Below are 17,702 nucleotides of genomic sequence, written 5' to 3' on the forward strand. Positions count from 1 at the left end.
TGGGTGGTGGTGCTGCTGTAATATTGTGACTTGCTTATTGGAAGCCTGAAAAGCTTGAAAAAAGTTCCATATTTGGTCTCTAGAACAGAGCTCCTAGATTGTCCAACGCTTTGCCCACCCACAGTACTAATACCGATCCGTAAGCTTCGAGCGTTTTCATGGGTGTGGATACGCATAGAAGAAAAGCAGAATGTATTTCGGAGAAAAACTAAGTAGTAGTTATTATGCATAATGTTGGTAAGAGGTGACTCCTCCCCGCCCCCCCCCCCCAGGAGGACGCACACCACTTGGTAAATAAAATTTGGATTCAATCCTATCAGTAGACGCGCATTATTTCTAGACGCTTGTTCAATCTAAGCTGAGCGAGCCTATCACAGCTGAAGACGGCACAGTTTTTCACTAGAAAATTCAGCTTTTCTTCCTCCGATTACATAAACCAGCTTAATGCAATTGACAGATGTAGCACACTCGTGCCTTGCGGCCTTAAGTGACTTCGTCTCAAATTCAGAGCAACCAACTGAATTCTAAGCATTGGTATGAGAAAATATGTTTCCTGTGGAGCAGAAGTTTTCAACTGGGGATATGCGAAATGGTTTTGAGGTACGCAGGCAAAGAGATTTTTCAAAAATGTAACAAGATTCGTTGAATTGAGGAAATTTATACGCCAACTTCCTCTTTGTCAGTTTCTCAGGGAAGTTCGTTTAGTTCTCACCTAATAAGCAGAATGCTAAAATGTTTATTATAAAAATAATTATACAAAAACAAAAGTGTACTTCTCATACTGAGTTACAGGAAAAATCTAGTTGTCAAATTTAATTTCAATTTTTCGTGCTTGAATTTCATAAATTTTAAAAGGATCGCCCAGATTTAGTGAAGAAGTTCTTGTCTAACGAGTACAGTAATTAGAACTGTTAATTTTTATACGCATTACATGATTAATATATTCGAGTTGATGTTTTTATAAATTAATAATAATTTTCATATTTTAAATTAAAATATGTCTTTAAGTTAAACCACTGTAGAATTATTGATTTTTAAGTAAATATTATTGTACAACTAAAATTATAGTATTATATTCCTTTTCAACAAATTATGGGGGGGGGGGATGGCGGAGAGGGGGAATGTCGGCTTTGTGTCAAACAAAATGGTCTCATGAAGTGTGAACTTCTATTATTCCATCAAAAAATCGTATTAGTAGTGCAGCAGAACCACGCGAAAAATACCGAGGATTTCCAAGGAACATTTGGTTTAAAACGGATGAAAAAACATGTCTAAAATTCACAAAATTTCTCCGAGAATCTCTAGGATACATAAAGGATCATAAAGGATACACAAGAATGGAACGTCTTGGAATTTTTCAATGACATAAGAATGGTTTCAAGTCCAGTCGAAGTGAAGAAATGCAATTCAAGGTTGTTTACTGTTGACTTAAATAGAGACTTGGCAGATAGTGGGATTAATGTTTCTGACATGACAGTCCATCGAAGACTGTTGGAAGCAGGGAGGACGAAAAAGATGTTCTCGGGTTGTTTTACACATGATGGTCCAGGATCACTTGTCTCTAAAGAGTGGTCTCACAGATCCAGAAACACAAAGAACTCATCTTCCAACAGAATCTCGCTCCATGCCACACTTCAAAAAAAAAAAAAAAAAAAAAGTGTAAGAGTCCCTCAAAAATCACAACATCCAGTTGCTTCAGTGGCCAGGTAATTCTTTTGACATTAACCGAATAGAAAATCTGTGGCCATAGTGAAAAGGAGACTTGGAAAATTAAATTGCGATACAAAGGATAACTCAATGCGGTCTATTCTAAAAGTACGAATTAGAGATACAGAAATAAGAAAAATCTGTTCTACGCTGGCAATCCATGTCTAAGCGAATTGAACTTATTAAGAACAGAGGAGCACATATAAATTATTAGGTAAAGTTGGAGTTAAATTTTTCTACTTATTTTCTTTTAAAATTTTTCTGTAAAATGTGAGTATCCAGATTAATTTGTTCACTACTGTATACATACGGTATATACTATTTGTTTCATACTAGCTATCGATAATATTAGTCAAATAATATTACCTGTGTTTATGCGAACAAAAAGTGTGTGGGGGGGGATAAGAAGTGACGCTTTTTCCAAGTTTCTTCAGTCAAGAAGACTAATCCCACAGAAGAAATAATAAACTCATTATACTTTTTGTAATGAAGCGTGAATATCGAATAAATGCAGAGTAATTTCCTCTATTCAGATCACTAACACTTCTCAAGTGTGCATGGACTGCAAAGGAGTGAACACTTCAGTGATTAGCGACGCTTATTTGGCCAGTTGATGTCGTTGGCAATAAGTCACGGAAGAGAAAGCATAGTTGTGCGTGTGTGTGTGTGTGTGTGTGTATAGTTTCCTATCTGCTAAGAGTTTTTAATGCAAAGCATCAGAATGCTTTCAGCGCTGAAGGCAGTTGTATATGGGTCATCATGGAAGGGGGGGGGGATAAGAAGGTCTTCGTTGGCCAAGAACAGAACTATCTAAAAGTAGGCTAAGTCGATCCCGACACACCCACTAGTAGAAATGTGTTTCAGACTCTCTGTTTACATTCCTTCTTTACAGAAATGTTAAAAAGAGTGATCAGAAAGAAAGGTAGAAATCAGAGTGTGACGGCAGCCATAATTTAATCTTTTTGTTCTACGAGTACGTCTCAGGAAATATAGCGTTCATCTTTCTTATTAAATGGATGACGTGCTGTTTTCGGTTATCTCTCTCTCTCTCTCTCTCTCTCTCTCTCTCTGTGTGTGTGTGTGTGTGTGTGTGTGTGTGTGTGTGTGTGTGTGTGTGTGTGTGTGTGTGTGTGTGTGTGTGTGTGTGTGTGTCAAGTATGTAACTGATGTCCTTCTTCCTATTTTTTTTTATTTTTTTTTTTTTTTTGCAAAATACTCCACTTACCCATTTTCCTCTTTTGTGTCATTTGTGATTAGAATCTCTCCTGATCAGGATACTCGCACTAACTGTCTTTGTATCTCAGCTCAGTTTTCTCGCACTGTGTTAGCAAATCATCAGATTTATAGAAAATCATCATCAAGCTGTTCGCAATGTTTAGCGTGATAAACATGATGAGTAGCTGTGAAGTGAAATTTCAAGTCACTGAGATGTGTTTCCTTATTATGAAAGTTTATCCAAAAGGTTGGTAGGTTAAGTTTCATAAGACTTTACCTAAATCTCGCAAATAGCATCCACTTAGAACTTACCGACCGCAGAGTTAATAGAGAATATAAAGCAGTTTTATGATATGAAAAAAATTGCTAAAGAATATACCAGGGAGGTTACGAAAGGCATGCCTCCTGGTGGTCATAATTTCCTTACCAAGCATCTATAATAACCGAAGCTGACTAATCTATAAAATACTCGTTCTTCGCTTAGTCAAAATTATTCTGTGCTAGTAATGTGAATAACCTTCAGTAGGTCGCAATTAGCATTTTCCACCTGCGCTGACTGAAGGAAGAACGGGTATTTTGCTACTGTCCTACAGCGTCGTTTTATCTCTATCTCATTTCAAGGTTAATGTGACCGTTAAGGTTTAACACGATGAGTTTTCTTCTCGGGGTCCAATAATGACTCGATGTCAAGACGATATTTACTTTGATTTGCAGCAATTTCAGTTTCTGATTTGTTAAAGTTACATGAATCGACATCCCATCCTAAAATGCAAAGTTTTAGCCACTTCTTCACTCAGACACATGTAATCTGCAATGTATTACGTTAAGAACGAATAATATTTAACTGTATAGTTACGTTCAGTACTTCGGGTTGGGGAACGATAAATAACCGAAAAAAATTGAACATTAAACTTACTCCTTATCCTCCTGGTTCTTTTCCCAGGAGGATAAGAGTATCTGTGCATAATTATAGACTACGAGAATATATTGAGAAATTGGTTTGATGGCATCTATAATTATGCACAGATACAGTTGAAAGGCATGGATTTTTATTATGGTTCCCCGTCCCCCCCACACACAGATATTTAATACCAACAACTGAATTGTTTGTTATTTCTATTTTAGACGAAAATGTATTTCGACTACTACAGCGCCAAATTATATCTTCAAAGAATTTTTTTTTCACGTGAAACTGAGGAAATCGAAAAGCAGAAAGTAACAGGATACACGTCTTTATAATCCCAGTTTATATTAAAAAAAAAAAAAAAAAAGTCGCGAATATCCAACTGCAAACATCCCACTGATGGAAGCATTTTATACAAAGTGCGTTCTGTCACAATTTGACATTTAAAAAAAATCAACCAAGAATATGCTGAGTGTTTTTTTACCTATTTATGTGCATTTTAATACTAATTTTCTTAGAATACTTCTCTTCCCATCCCCAGTTTTGGATGTGGATGAAATGGTCCCGATCATCACCTGAAATATCCGATCCCCACTCCCGAATGAACACCGGTTTATCTTCTTTTTTTCTTTTCCCTTCTACAAAAGCAAGTACTTCTACTGAAACTTCTAGTATCACCCTTTTTTAAATGAAAATACATACGACAGGTGAGAGACAACGAAATTAATAAATAACTTACACACTTATGGAAATATATAATAACTATTTACAAACACACAACAGACAAGAATCGGATATGGGAGTGTATATCTAACAATTCATTTTTAAGAAAATGACATAAAAAAATCAATTCCTGTTAGAGAGAAAGAGCCTGTTTCTTCACCTCAAGTTTTTCCAAGAAACAGTTGTTCACCTTATCGCCCTTACCAGCTTGTGAGAAACAAGAGGAAATGGCGACAAGTAAAATCCTAAGCGTCCACAACCCGTCCTCCTTGTCGGCGACGACTGCTGAGAATTAAAATTTACACCTGCAGCTTAATCATCCATTTTTAATGTCTTGTGTAACATCTCATCTCGCAGCTGGTATCGAGATTAAAAAAAAAAACAGTGCTGAGGGTTTAAAATATCTCCCTTACAGTCTCCACCTTATCCTGAAGAGGCAGATACCACGATTGCGGAATCTTTCTCAAAACAAGAATGTAACATGGAGATTGTTTCAAACGGGCTCTTTAAGAATCCAATAACTACCACGCTATTAGGAAATATATGTGATATGAGAGAGAGAGAGAGAGAGAGAGAGATAGAGAGAGTACTCAGTAAGCTATTCAAGAGCAAGCAGGCAAATAGCCTTGAGTTCGAGAGAATATCGGAATCAGTGAAGCCATTAACAAGTAAATCTTCCACAACGCATGAAGCCATCGGAGGACAGAGATTGAATAGCCTCTCCCTCCAAATCTTGATTGCTGATTATAAACCCATTAACTTTATAATTTCTGGCACACCTGTCCCGTGGTTAATTAATTGCAAACAGTGGGCAAATTAATTTTAGTAATTATTACTGTTGCAGAATAAGAAATAAAATGATGGAGATTCTTCAGTCATTAATATTTAAAAAATATTTTTCATTTAAATCTGCAAAAACGTGCAATGAATTTATGATGACGTCTTTACCTCCATCCTTTAAACAAGTTGCTGACTTTTTCAGATTAAGAAGATACTTTTCACCTGTCCAGCTGCTTTTTTTTTATACAACTAATGTCGTTTATTATTTGTCGTATAGTTAAATCTGTGCATTATACAGTTTGGGGAGTGAACTCTCTGCTGAATGAAGAAGTGGTAGGGTCGAAGATGTCCTTTCCACACAAAATTAGTAAGACGATCACAAATATCCATGCCCAAGGTGGGATTCGATCCCACAGCCTGTGGATTGGACAGCGGATACAAATCCCAGATCCGCACAGCTTTAGAATATTGTTGTCATATTTGGGATGCGTCACCAAAAACCTCCCTAAAATTCTTGATGCTGTTCGTGTTTATGTATTCAACATTTTAACCTTGAACCCACTGAAGAAACTACGGAGAATGAGACAATCTTGTCCCTCGCCCTGCCCCGATTCAGCGAATGGCATACCTACAATGGCATAACTGTCTCCAAGGCCATCAACAAGGTGGGGGATTAAAAAGCGTGGGCCCGACTATGCGGCATATTGTTTTGTCTTTCTCAGTTGGATCATTAGTCGGTACGCCATTGCTGGGAAGTTTTTTTTTCTTTTTTCACGGAAGATTGGATCCATGTCGTCGGCCCTGCATATAGGGCCTCATTACATCACCAAAATCTTCGATGTATTTTTTGTGCAGATAACAGATGACCTGTACAATATTAGTTTTATAAAGAAATATTTTTCTGTTGCTTTAAAAGAGATTTTCTTCCTCATCTCAGGTGTTCATTTCATTGAGGCCTCTTTTTCATATTCATTCTTTTAATTAAACAAAAATAATAATTGAATTTGTTACACTTTTAACTACTTCGTAAATAATAAGGAGCATGTGCGTAGCTATACCGATAAAAGTTTAGGAAACCAAATGTTCCCCTGAAATTTATGAGCTAAACCGTAAAGCAACTGAAACTCCTCCCATCCCGTGCAATATTTTACTTCCCGATAAACATGCAGCACTGTTTCGGAAATAAAGTAGGGCTAAGCGGAGGTGAATGGTACAACGTAACCCCGACCTACAGACCTACTGACATTTGCTCTTCCCTCTGTCTTGGATGTTTCTACGTCGAAAACAAACCAAAGTCACCCTCGTCTTCATCAGAAAATACCTCTAGCAATGACATTAACCTCTCCTTCTTTATTGTCCCAAAACTTCAGTTTTGCCTCTTTCTATAAATGGGCGTTTATTGGATTGAGGACTAGCCGCTTATGAACGTAGCACAGTCTGCTGCTCGTTCACCTAAATATATCAGATTTTCTGGAATGAGGTTACATAAAATGAAAGCATCAGTGCAAGCGCTGTAATAATTAATTAAACTGAAAAGCTACGAATAATTAGTTTATGGAAATTTCTTTCAGCTAGCGCATCAGAAAAAAAAATGTAACATCGAGGAATTATTATATTCTCCACTCCCATTATATACTGGTTTTTCATGGCGCAGCCATAACTAAAACTGTTGGTTTCCTCGCAATAAACTTTTCACAGATGTTTTTGAAAAGAGAACTGTTGTCGATCTCATCCACTAAAACTCTTGCCTCGGCTATGGTAGTTATGCCCTCTTTTCACTGAAAACTTTCTTCAAGACAATGGAACATTTTACTGAAAAAAAAAAAAAAAAGTCGGGGACATTCACTATAAAAATTCTGACTGCGACCAACACATCTAATGACTACCCAATAACTGACAGGAGTTTGAGATCCGAAGTTTATTCAGAAATGCCGAACATAAAGACTAAGAAGAAATATCCTTTATGGAAAAATAATAATTTTCTATTCTTTTCAGCTATTTTTTTCACTAGATCAGGTATTGGAACTTTTATTATCATAACCTTTGACTGTATAATATTTACGGGATACAAACTATTATACTAAAACTCGGGATTTTCCAAGGGATTCAGATGAAAGCAACGCTCGGGTATCCTAAATTAGATGAATTTCGTCTCCCGGTGTGAGACTATCTCTCTGCATATTGAAGGCCTGAAGTGGCTTGAAAAAGTTCCATGTTTGGTCTCCAGAGCAGGGTTTATGCTATACAAAAAGCAATAAAAATGCAATAAATTATAAAATTAATTTAAATCATAGAAAAAAATCCTTAGCCCACCCACCGTACTAATGTAGGCTTACAACATCGTGTGAGTGCAAGACATTAAAAAATGACAATTAAGGTAGGTCGTTATGTAGATACTGCTTAAGCCTTGCAGCTTTGCATTAGACACGTGCAAGAACTATTATCATTGCGTTAAGATAAGTCCAGATATAAAGAAAAAGGTCAACACTTAGTTGGATCAAGTTTCCATGGTAACGAATGTTCGATCGTAAAGTAAGTCTCGTGCAACGAGATGACAAACAAGATGTAGTAATGTTGAACACGGGGTATTTTCTGGTTATACGAGAACTTAATTATTTTTTGTTCCGTCCAGCACTTTGGTTGTTGTTTTTTAATAGCTCGGTGAATAATATCTCTGCCAATGCAGCGTAATCGTTCGTCGGAGTACTGCTATTTATTGATAACAAAATTAACACGAAAGAACGCATGCCTCCTCCTTCCCTTAATCTCACTTGCAATCAGTGCATTTAATCGTTCATAATATGTTTATTTCAGAGTGGTCTTTCGGTTTAACACATTGTATTTGTCACATTGCGCTATCGAAATATCTCTATAATGAATGGATTCTCTGTTAGTGTAATGTGTTGTATGAAATAACTGTTGAGTGATATATATATAAAATACTGGAATGAGTTGTTGGTATTTTGGAGTATCAGTCGAAGGTATCAACTTAATACTATAAAGCCAACGTATTATGTCTGCATGTAAACTGCATGTGTGCAGCAAGTTTGTTTTGCAGATGAAAAACCCGAGCTTCCCGAGAGAGAGAGAGAGAGAGAGAGAGAGAGAGAAAGAAAGACCTCCGCATCCTATAATAACCGGCTAACACACTTCAGTTGAAAAGTCCTTAAAGAAGGTACTTTCATATCCTAGAAATGGCAGTCGAACCGAAGTCTTTCCAACCAAAGGGCATCGTCGATACTGACTGAGCTATAGGGGATCCATATTGTGCATAATATACCCAACTGCTGTTTTTTTCACTTTTGTGCACATGCACTCTTGTGTATGATTTGTTTGTTCCAAATGTTCACATTACTTTCGAAGTAGGAACTTCCACAGCTTTAAACAATCGACTGTAAACTGCTATTGATAAATGAGAAGTATTTATGAAACAAAATTAGTGTATTTGCTGTCTGATCCTGTCAGGTATTTACTCGTTTATAATTACAGAGAGGTAGAATTGATAATTCTCTCTCTCTCTCGGTTATTATGAAATATACTACATTAATCATGAACGGTGATTTCGCGATTCTTTTGTGAACCAAATTTTCTGACACTGCTACACCACAAAACAGATGGAGAGCGAGAGTCTATTTATTGGTCGACAAGAACACACACTCTCACTCTCTCTCTCTCTTTGCTACATGCCACTCTTTTTTATAGATCAGTGAATAAACAAGTTACTATTTTTATTTTTTATTGCATCTTCGTTTAATTTCTATGATACCCCGCCGTCCATCTGAGAAATTAGTGCCACGTGTTTTGTTTGTTTGTTAATATGGCTGTCATCTACAGCTAAGAAATTCGCTCCCCTCGGACAATACCGAATCTTTAAACAAGAAATGTCTTGCTCTATCCTTCAGTCTTTCTTGACTATTAACTTAACAGCACAAATCAAAAATGCGTCCAAACTATTGCTTTCCATTCTAACATTTGGAGCGGCGTTCCTGAGAGCTGCCTAAAGATTATCGAATTAGGGGAAAAGGGCTATTCGGTTAAGCAATGGATCATCGCTCACCAATTCATTCTTCTTTCTTTCATACATACGTTAAATTTTTGCGACAAGCATTTTATAGGAAGTTGATGGTAATTCCCCTTCGCCCTACCTTCTTCTCTAAATCTGTTCAAGTAGTTAAAATAAAACGAAAACAAGTTACTACTAGCAGTTGTGTGATGCGGGAATGCATAGGCTTGTTTGATTTATATTTGAAGTTATTTGGCAATTTAATATTACATTCATTTGATAATCACTAAATTATTATTTGATACTGAAGTTGATAATTCTACTCACACTGAATTTACCGATATGGTGTAACTGTAAACGATATCTCTGCTCACAATGAAATATTCAGATGTTAGTTGCAGAAAACAAAAAAATAAATAAATAAAAATAAAAAAGCCTTACCGTTCCTTGTTTGCTTAACATATTTCAACTTTTCCCTAATATTTATTTTAAAAATTTCCTTTATAATAATAAAAAAGTGCCGAAAGATTTTTTATTACTTGACTAAAAATTCTCTTTTCTTTGATTTTTTGAATAAGGGGGGGGGGGGTAACGCTACTAACTATAAAAAATCGTACAACGAATTTTTTATGGTTAGTAGCGCTACTAAACTTTTTTTAAACAATACCAATGCTTATAAATATATCAGCATATATATATATCTTATAAGTGAAGTTGATTTATTATAAATAAACCTGAAGTGATTTTTAAAAGTACCACGACTGGCCTCTACAGCAGACCGCCGGTTTTAACTAATCCTTCAACCCATCTAAGATATTAATATGTTGCTACCGGTTTCGATCTTTTCGAAGGAATTTTCATAAACGTAATATTATCGCATTTTGACTGAGATTTTTCATTACTCCATCTTGCCTATGACTGAATTTATAAAACTTAAATTTTGAATTAAAAAATGAATCAAAGCTTATTAAAATAGCGAATGTCGAAAGAATATTAGCTGCTTATTAATTAGACATTTTATTTAATACCGACCGGAAGATTGTTTTGGATTTACGGCCGAAGCAACTGCGGTTAAGTATTGCTGTCTGCAAGTTGTGAGTAAATTCTTCTGCCAGGTCTCGTTCTCGCGAATGCATTACTGAGGGAAAGGCAAACAAACTAGAGTATATTAAAATATTTAGTATAATGAGCCTAAAGATCCTTTATATATAAAATAAAAAACAGCATTAAATCCCCACGTAACCATTAATATGCCCCTTAAAAGTCTAAGTTTGATTTATACGCGTTCAAGCTTGATGAAGGGATTCAAGCTGTACTTTTATCTTCCCTCTACCATCTTGACAACGCAAAAATCGGTTTGGTAAGTGCCATCTCAGAGAGAATTAACTTCCACTGGGAAGTGGTAACTCGACTTCGTGAAAGGATGCAAATAGTCTAAAAACGAAACATTATTACACTGAAGGACACGCCTATACCTGCGGCGTTACTTGGCCATCGTTAGAATTGTCAGCGACCTTAGGGCGTAATTATGAGATGTATGTATAGTTGCTGACCTTCGCAAACGAGAATGATGAAGTAAGCGTATAAGTGAGAAGTTGGCTGTTCGACTGTAACCTTCACATCCCGAGCCAAAACGAAGTCTTGTCAGATGTATTAAAATGGTGGACGCCTTTGCAAGCGACTGACTACACCCTTTTTACTAAATGTGGCGGAAGGATTATTATTCGTTTACTGAGACTCGCATGAGAGAACGGCAAACAGTAACAGGGCGTCAGCTTATGTTATTGAATCCTGACGTTGCGAATATCAATTTTTAGAGGAACAAATCGAATCACGTGTGCTAAACACAAAATGCACAGAAGGTTAACCTCCATCTTTCATCACTGCCTACTAGGTCAATTGCCACACGAGCTAATAATATGCAAAAGGTGGGAATCTTACTCAATTTTTACTACTTTACTCCTGCGGTATGAGTCACTATAATAGACTTCCAGGTTGATCCAGAAATATAATCTTTCTTACTATCAACGAATGCTTTCAATTGCACACCATTCTTAGCAATAGAAGCTCCCGCCCCCCTTTCTCTTTAGGAAAATCACAGGATTCTCATAAAAAGAAGGGAATGGGCTGGTCCGAGTTTCCTAAGAAGGCCCAACTTTGTTAAAATAACTTTTAGCGCTGCTATCCCCAATACTATCAACTTAAATCTGTCCAAAGGAGTGAGAGTTTGATGCAGTTACTTTCATCATAAAAGTAAAAGCCCACCCAACTGCCTTCACCACTGATTCAGAATTTGATTCAGTATAGTGGCGCATCCAAATTGGGGACAAGGGACCCTGGCCCCCCAAAGAAAAAGGAAAAAAAAACACTAGAAAAATTTCCAAAAATCTTTTCCTAATTAAAATTCATTTTTTTTATTTATGTTGTGTCGTGTCTTCTATTTCTATACTACTTATGAATTGGCGATCATCGCAGATGCTCATTCATAGGTCGTATGCGATGCGTAGTGTGTATTCTCAAATCGTCTACTCAACTCTCCCCCCCCCCCAAAAAAAGATTAAATCCTGAGCAGGGGGCGCCAGTAGTGTCCGGCGCCTGTGTGCAAAACTTAAGTTGGCGCCCCCTATTCCCCAGCCCAATGAATAAATCACTTTTAAAAAACGTTTTTTTTTTTAAAAAATATTTCCTCCTCTTTGGCGCCTGTGTGCGTTGCACACACTGCACACTGTGTCGGCGCGTCCCTGATCCTGAGTGCGATACTGATTCAGTATAATCCATTATAAGCGTACAGCATAGGAGTACATGATAGAAGAGTAAACATTCTATACAAGACTCTTTATGAAGTAGTAATGGCCTATTTCTTAGATCATGTGTTTATTGATAAGAACTTCGCATTCCGTCTAGCAGAGTAAGAGATAGAATGAAATGTGGAAATCATTTATCACCGATTTCGAAAAAGTTAAATGCTAAATCAGTAATGTTAACTCCCTTTTGAAGAATAAAAAGCCACGAGTAGTTATTTTCTTTAATTTAATATACACAGTATATATTAAATTATAACTGTTATACAGACACTCCCATTTTCTAGAGAAAATACTGCATATTAGTCATGAATGACGTGGTACAAAAGGCAAGAGCGCATGCTAAATGACACTTTATCACGACCCGTGTCTTTACAGCTGGAAAGTAATAGTTTATGGTTTACAAACAAAATGGCGAGGTGTTATCATAGGCTGCTAAATTAGACATCGATCAATTCGTACGAATTCAGCACAGTTTGAGGCATCTGAGATCCGAATGGGGAAGTGAAGAAAGTTAACAACCGCTTTATGCAAAATCAAACTCAACACTGCTCAGAAGTGGGGATGCTGAAATAAAAGAACGTTAAATGGCACCACAATCTATAATACGCTGAATCCAGAGTAACAAAAGAGAGATGGAATGCAGTGAATAATTCCCTTTGTAAATGAAATAAATTCCCTGGCGCCTTTTATTCACCGATGATTTTTAAACGCTAGAATGTGCTGAAAGAATTTATCTTTCAGAATACATTCTTTGTGAAACAAGTTTTCATAGTAAGAGAGAGATAAGCTAATATCTTGTGTGAATAAAACCATTATTACATTTTGGAGAGAGGGGGAACATTGGTTGTTTCTGACGTAATTCAGACCAAAGCTATGTATTCCGTGTATGTTTGTTAAATGAGCATATTCCAGAGTTGGTCTGCCAATTTGCGGGATGAAAAATTCGATTTTCTGGTTTTTTTTTTTTTTTTTTAATTTTCTCGTATACTAGACAGAATTTGAACTCAAATCAAAACCAAAGAGTATAATTTTCTTTTCGTGAAAATTTCTGAACAAATATTAGTCTGGGTACTCGAAAGACCAGCGATATTGACAGCTATAGCATCCAGCAAATGGTAACGCTGTGTGCATGCATATATAAAGTTTCCACAAAGAGATTCTCACTTCTTTGTCCAAACACTACTTAAGCCCGAAAGTCCTACTGGAGCCGGCTTGTTTCATTTGTCAGCAGTGCCTGTGCAATCCTGTGGAAATAGCATCTGTCTACTAAGCACTAGAAAAATAAAATAAAATTAAAATACCGTTGTAAGTTCAATTCTAGTCTCCGAATAGACGACTTTCTCTAGGCTTCTTTTCAGCAAGATCCGAGCTTGATCATTTTAGAGACAAGTAAGGTTCCCTCCCTGTAATTGTTTTAAGTTCATAACTCAAAAAAAAAAAAAAAAATCTTAGAACTCTTTTTTTTTCAGATAATATACACCTGTTAGGATTTATGACCACGAGGTGGTAGCAGTTGTTTGACGATACTCTTCACGCCCGATGCCTATGAAATTGTCGTTAACCTTCGGCTCAGCCATCAGTGAGAACTAACAGTCAAGACTTGCCGGCAACTTATCTTCCAAAAAAAAAAAAAAAGTTGGTTAGGGCTAAAAGAGCTTTGCCTACTACAAATAAAAGACTTCAAAATGTTTATTTTATTTATATACGTCAATATTTTAAGTATATTCTTCAGTTTTTTTCTTCTTTTGTTATGTAGTAATCAATTTTACAAGACAGTGGTATTCGCTGTTGTATTTCACTGAACTCTTAATATTGAATTCTGCATAAAGTTTAATGTGAATGGCATACGAAAACAGAAGTCAGTTAAGTGGTTTGGGAATGTAATAATTAATCAAACAGTTTATTTAGTTATTACTTAAACAAGGCGTAGAGAGTACTTATCCCAATGATATATCAGTCTTCAGTTTCACTTGCAGGCATCTTTCTATTAAAGACTGATAATTCACTTTCCTTAAATTCAAATTGTCAATATTTTTAGTACCTAGAACAATTTTTACGGTCTCCAAGTACGGGTCTTATCTACGCAAATCCCTGAAGCCAGGTCTCGGAACCTTTAGTCTACTTTTAAATTATTGTAAACTCGAGCCTAGTTACATAAAGTTTTAGGTTTGTTTCTGAATCAAACCATAATGAAACTTTAACAATTGGCCTTAACATATAATTAAAACGAGCTCAGAAAGGTGTTTCATCTCATTAATGGAACGCGCAGATATCCAATATTATTATATGATAGAACTCATCACGGGACGCCACTGTGCCTCACACCATCCACTACACTGTATTTAGCACTTTTGTCTGTTTAACTGCATGCGTTGTTTGGCTGAATCTGCATTTTGAGGGACGAAAAATGCCTAGTCTGCCGGAGAAACGTTCCTTCTATTCCATATGAGAACACTGAAATAAAGAAAAGAAAAAAAAAAAAAGGTCAAGCTTGTATAAGGATTCCTCTCGTCATGGCATGGATCGTAGATACGTTCCAGGCTAGGGTTTCTGAGTCTCGGCTATTTTCCTATTTCTGAGACTCGAGACATTTTTATTTATTCCCCTCCCCAATCCCGGGAATTACTGAGACTATACAATTTCGCTCATGAAAAATATTATTTTTAAATATATTTAAATTTCTAATAACATTATATTAAACATATAAATATTTTTATATGTTTAATATAATGTTATATTTAAAATTTTAAAACATGAATTGCAAACGCATTTTTATTAAATGACAATTGCATGATTAAGCCAGGGTAAATTTTCATCTCAGCTTTCCACATCCATCTGTATTTCTGAATTCATCTGTCGGCATAGCCACAGCATCTTTTTTCCACATTATTCCAAATGCTTGCATTCGTTCTTAAATTAAAATTTTGGCGTCATCTGAATGAACAACAAAACTGAAATGTATTTTATTTCAAATACCAGTCCACTTATCTACAGTAAGACTGAAACAGTGATCCAATTCTGTTAATTTTTCATTTTTATTTTTTGTATATGTGACTGGCCAGACTGGTTTAGAACTATTTCATCAGAGACCAGGCCGAAACTTACAATACAGTAGCAATCCTATCAGAAAGTTAAATTGTAGCCTTTCGATTCTTTGTTTCGGTAACTGTTTATGCACCTGCCGGGAGTTCACTGGTGATGAAATTTAACTTTCTGACGTAAGATTACTATGTACTGAGGATTTTTGCTCTCTCCTCATTTCTGATGGGAATCAACAGCTCGAAACAGCTCCCAGGCCAGTGAAACCTAATTTAAGTACTAATAAAAGACAAACATAAGTGCTCTTGGATAGTTTGTAACTTTTAAGTAGTGCAAACTAAGTCAACTCCTATCCTTAAGTTATATTCTCATAAACTCTTCTGTAAATCTTCGGAACTTTTTTAAAGCGTCTTTTTATATTTTACTATAAAATATGGATGGATCCATAATATCCTCCATTTACAAATATTAAAATTATAAAATTTTAAAAGAAAAAAATTAAGAATAATAACTTCATTATACATTACAGCATAAAACTCTGTTGGCTACTGGTAGTGATTTTTTTTTCTTTCCGTTTAACTAACAAATAACCACCTGATAGGAGTACCGTTGCGAAAGAACCTACTCGGAGCGGCTAAGTATAATGGAAACATCTATTAAGTGTGCCTATTTCGTTGCACTTGGTTTATAGTCCTAAATAATTATTGTATTTTATTGAAAGGAAACATAAAAATTGGGTGTCCTCCCACGATGAGTCTTCGGACTCCTTGGAGGTGTCACGAATAATAATAATAGTAATAAACCGAAGTATAAAATAAAGGGTGACATTACATTCATTCCAGTTTCATTACATTAATAGAATTTTAATCAACTTCCATAATCTATATGATACAATACTCATTTTACTTAAAACTTAAAATTATAATAAATTAGACTTTTCTGTTTCAGATTTATAAATTTTAAACTTATGATAGTTCTCGAATTTCGAGTTGTTTTTTCCGGAACTCAAAACAAGAAAGATTATAAAATTTTCCGGGAATTTTATCTTGGGAATTCCCAGGACAGAAATCCTAAGTCTTAGTGATTATGGCATGTGACCTATTCACAGTGACCCGTTAGAGATGAGCGATAAAAGAGCATCACCTATTTGTTTAAATATTTCGCTTACTAAGTAAACAAACATTTGAATGCACATAGTGACACATATTGTCCTTTGAGTTGAGAATTATACGTATAGTTACGCTGCATTAGAAATCAGTAAGAAGCAAATCTCTACAGTTGTTATCGTTCGTTTGGATTTTCAATCTCAGATTTCGTCCGCTACTTATTTCATCTAGTTTCTTGCAGAGACTAACAGGATTCCAATAGCATACATCATTGACAAGGAATTTGAAAGAAAACACCTGAATATGGCTGTTTTCTGCATTATATCAGTCAATGGTGTTTTAAGAGAAGTTGGTCTGTTTTGCGGGAAGAAAATCCCTGCAATATGCTCCTGTAATTCTGTTATCTCAGCCTAGATTGGAAAAAGCATAGAAATTGCCTCCTTCTTAGCCGATCTTGAAATGGCATCTTTAAAATCCAGTAATGCGGGCAGTAACCTAACTATTCCACAAAATTCCAAATGTGGAATAAAACAGAACTTCATTATTCTTTCTGTTACGTTTTTCTGAAGGAAGAGAGCCTCCGTAGCTCAGTCAGTATAGACGAAGCCCTTTGGTCGGAAAGACCTGGATTATATTCCCGTCCATGACGTGAGGAACCTTTATCTGGTCTCTTTCAACTAAAGGCGAGTTAGCTGGTCTCATACGGAGGTAGAGGATTTTTCACCCGGAAACTCGGGTTTTTCGTTCCCCAGAACAGGCAAACCAGCCACGTGAACACAAGCTGATTTACAGCAATGAATACTTACGAGCCAGCCATAGGACAGATTCGTTAGTTATATGCCGGTCCCAAGACCGGATAAAAATGGGGGAAAGCAATGGTGAACTACCCAGTAAAAATCTCAGCAGAAACACTTACAACAAAGTTACCAAGAATTGGACACGACTGAAGAGTTATATCATCATCATCTGAAAGAACGATAAGGAGAAATTTTAGAATTGGGTTTCTAACAAAAAAAAAAAAAAAAAAAAATCCTAACAACTCAAGAAGCAAACGGTACTGTACGCTGTCATTTGTAATTAAAGTACAGTAGTTCTAATAAGAGCGAGCACGTGTCACACAGTTAATACCGTTTTATGATTTGTCCTGATTTAAAATAATAATAATAATAAAAAAAACTCAAATGAAACTAATTTCTACTAACGGCAACATTGCTAAGTCTTTTTTGACGACATGTTTGAAGAGGTTGAACGATGCTGCCGTCAGTGCGCCCTTAGTTGGTCTCGTCCATAATTTTCCCATTGATCATAAACAAGTCAGTCACAGATACGTAAGAAATGCCTTCCGTAAGCCTTTACGTAACTCGGATTTTACGTAAGTCGAATTTGTAAATTACATACATACAATAAAATGTCCACTGGCT

General features: G+C 36.0%; 1 protein-coding gene across 1 annotated transcript in view; it reads right to left on the minus strand.

Annotated features, from left to right (window-relative positions):
- Nucleotides 1-17,702, minus strand: part of LOC150102955 (uncharacterized) — a 143,650-nt gene that overhangs the window by 113,482 nt on the left and 12,466 nt on the right. The gene's annotated exons all lie outside the window — the stretch shown is intronic.

The sequence above is a fragment of the Typopeltis vanoorti genome, chromosome 9 (assembly GCF_054136105.1).
Source record: "Typopeltis vanoorti isolate ZY-2024b chromosome 9, IOZ_Tvanoo_1.0, whole genome shotgun sequence".
NCBI classification, from domain to species: Eukaryota; Metazoa; Arthropoda; class Arachnida; order Uropygi; family Thelyphonidae; genus Typopeltis; species Typopeltis vanoorti.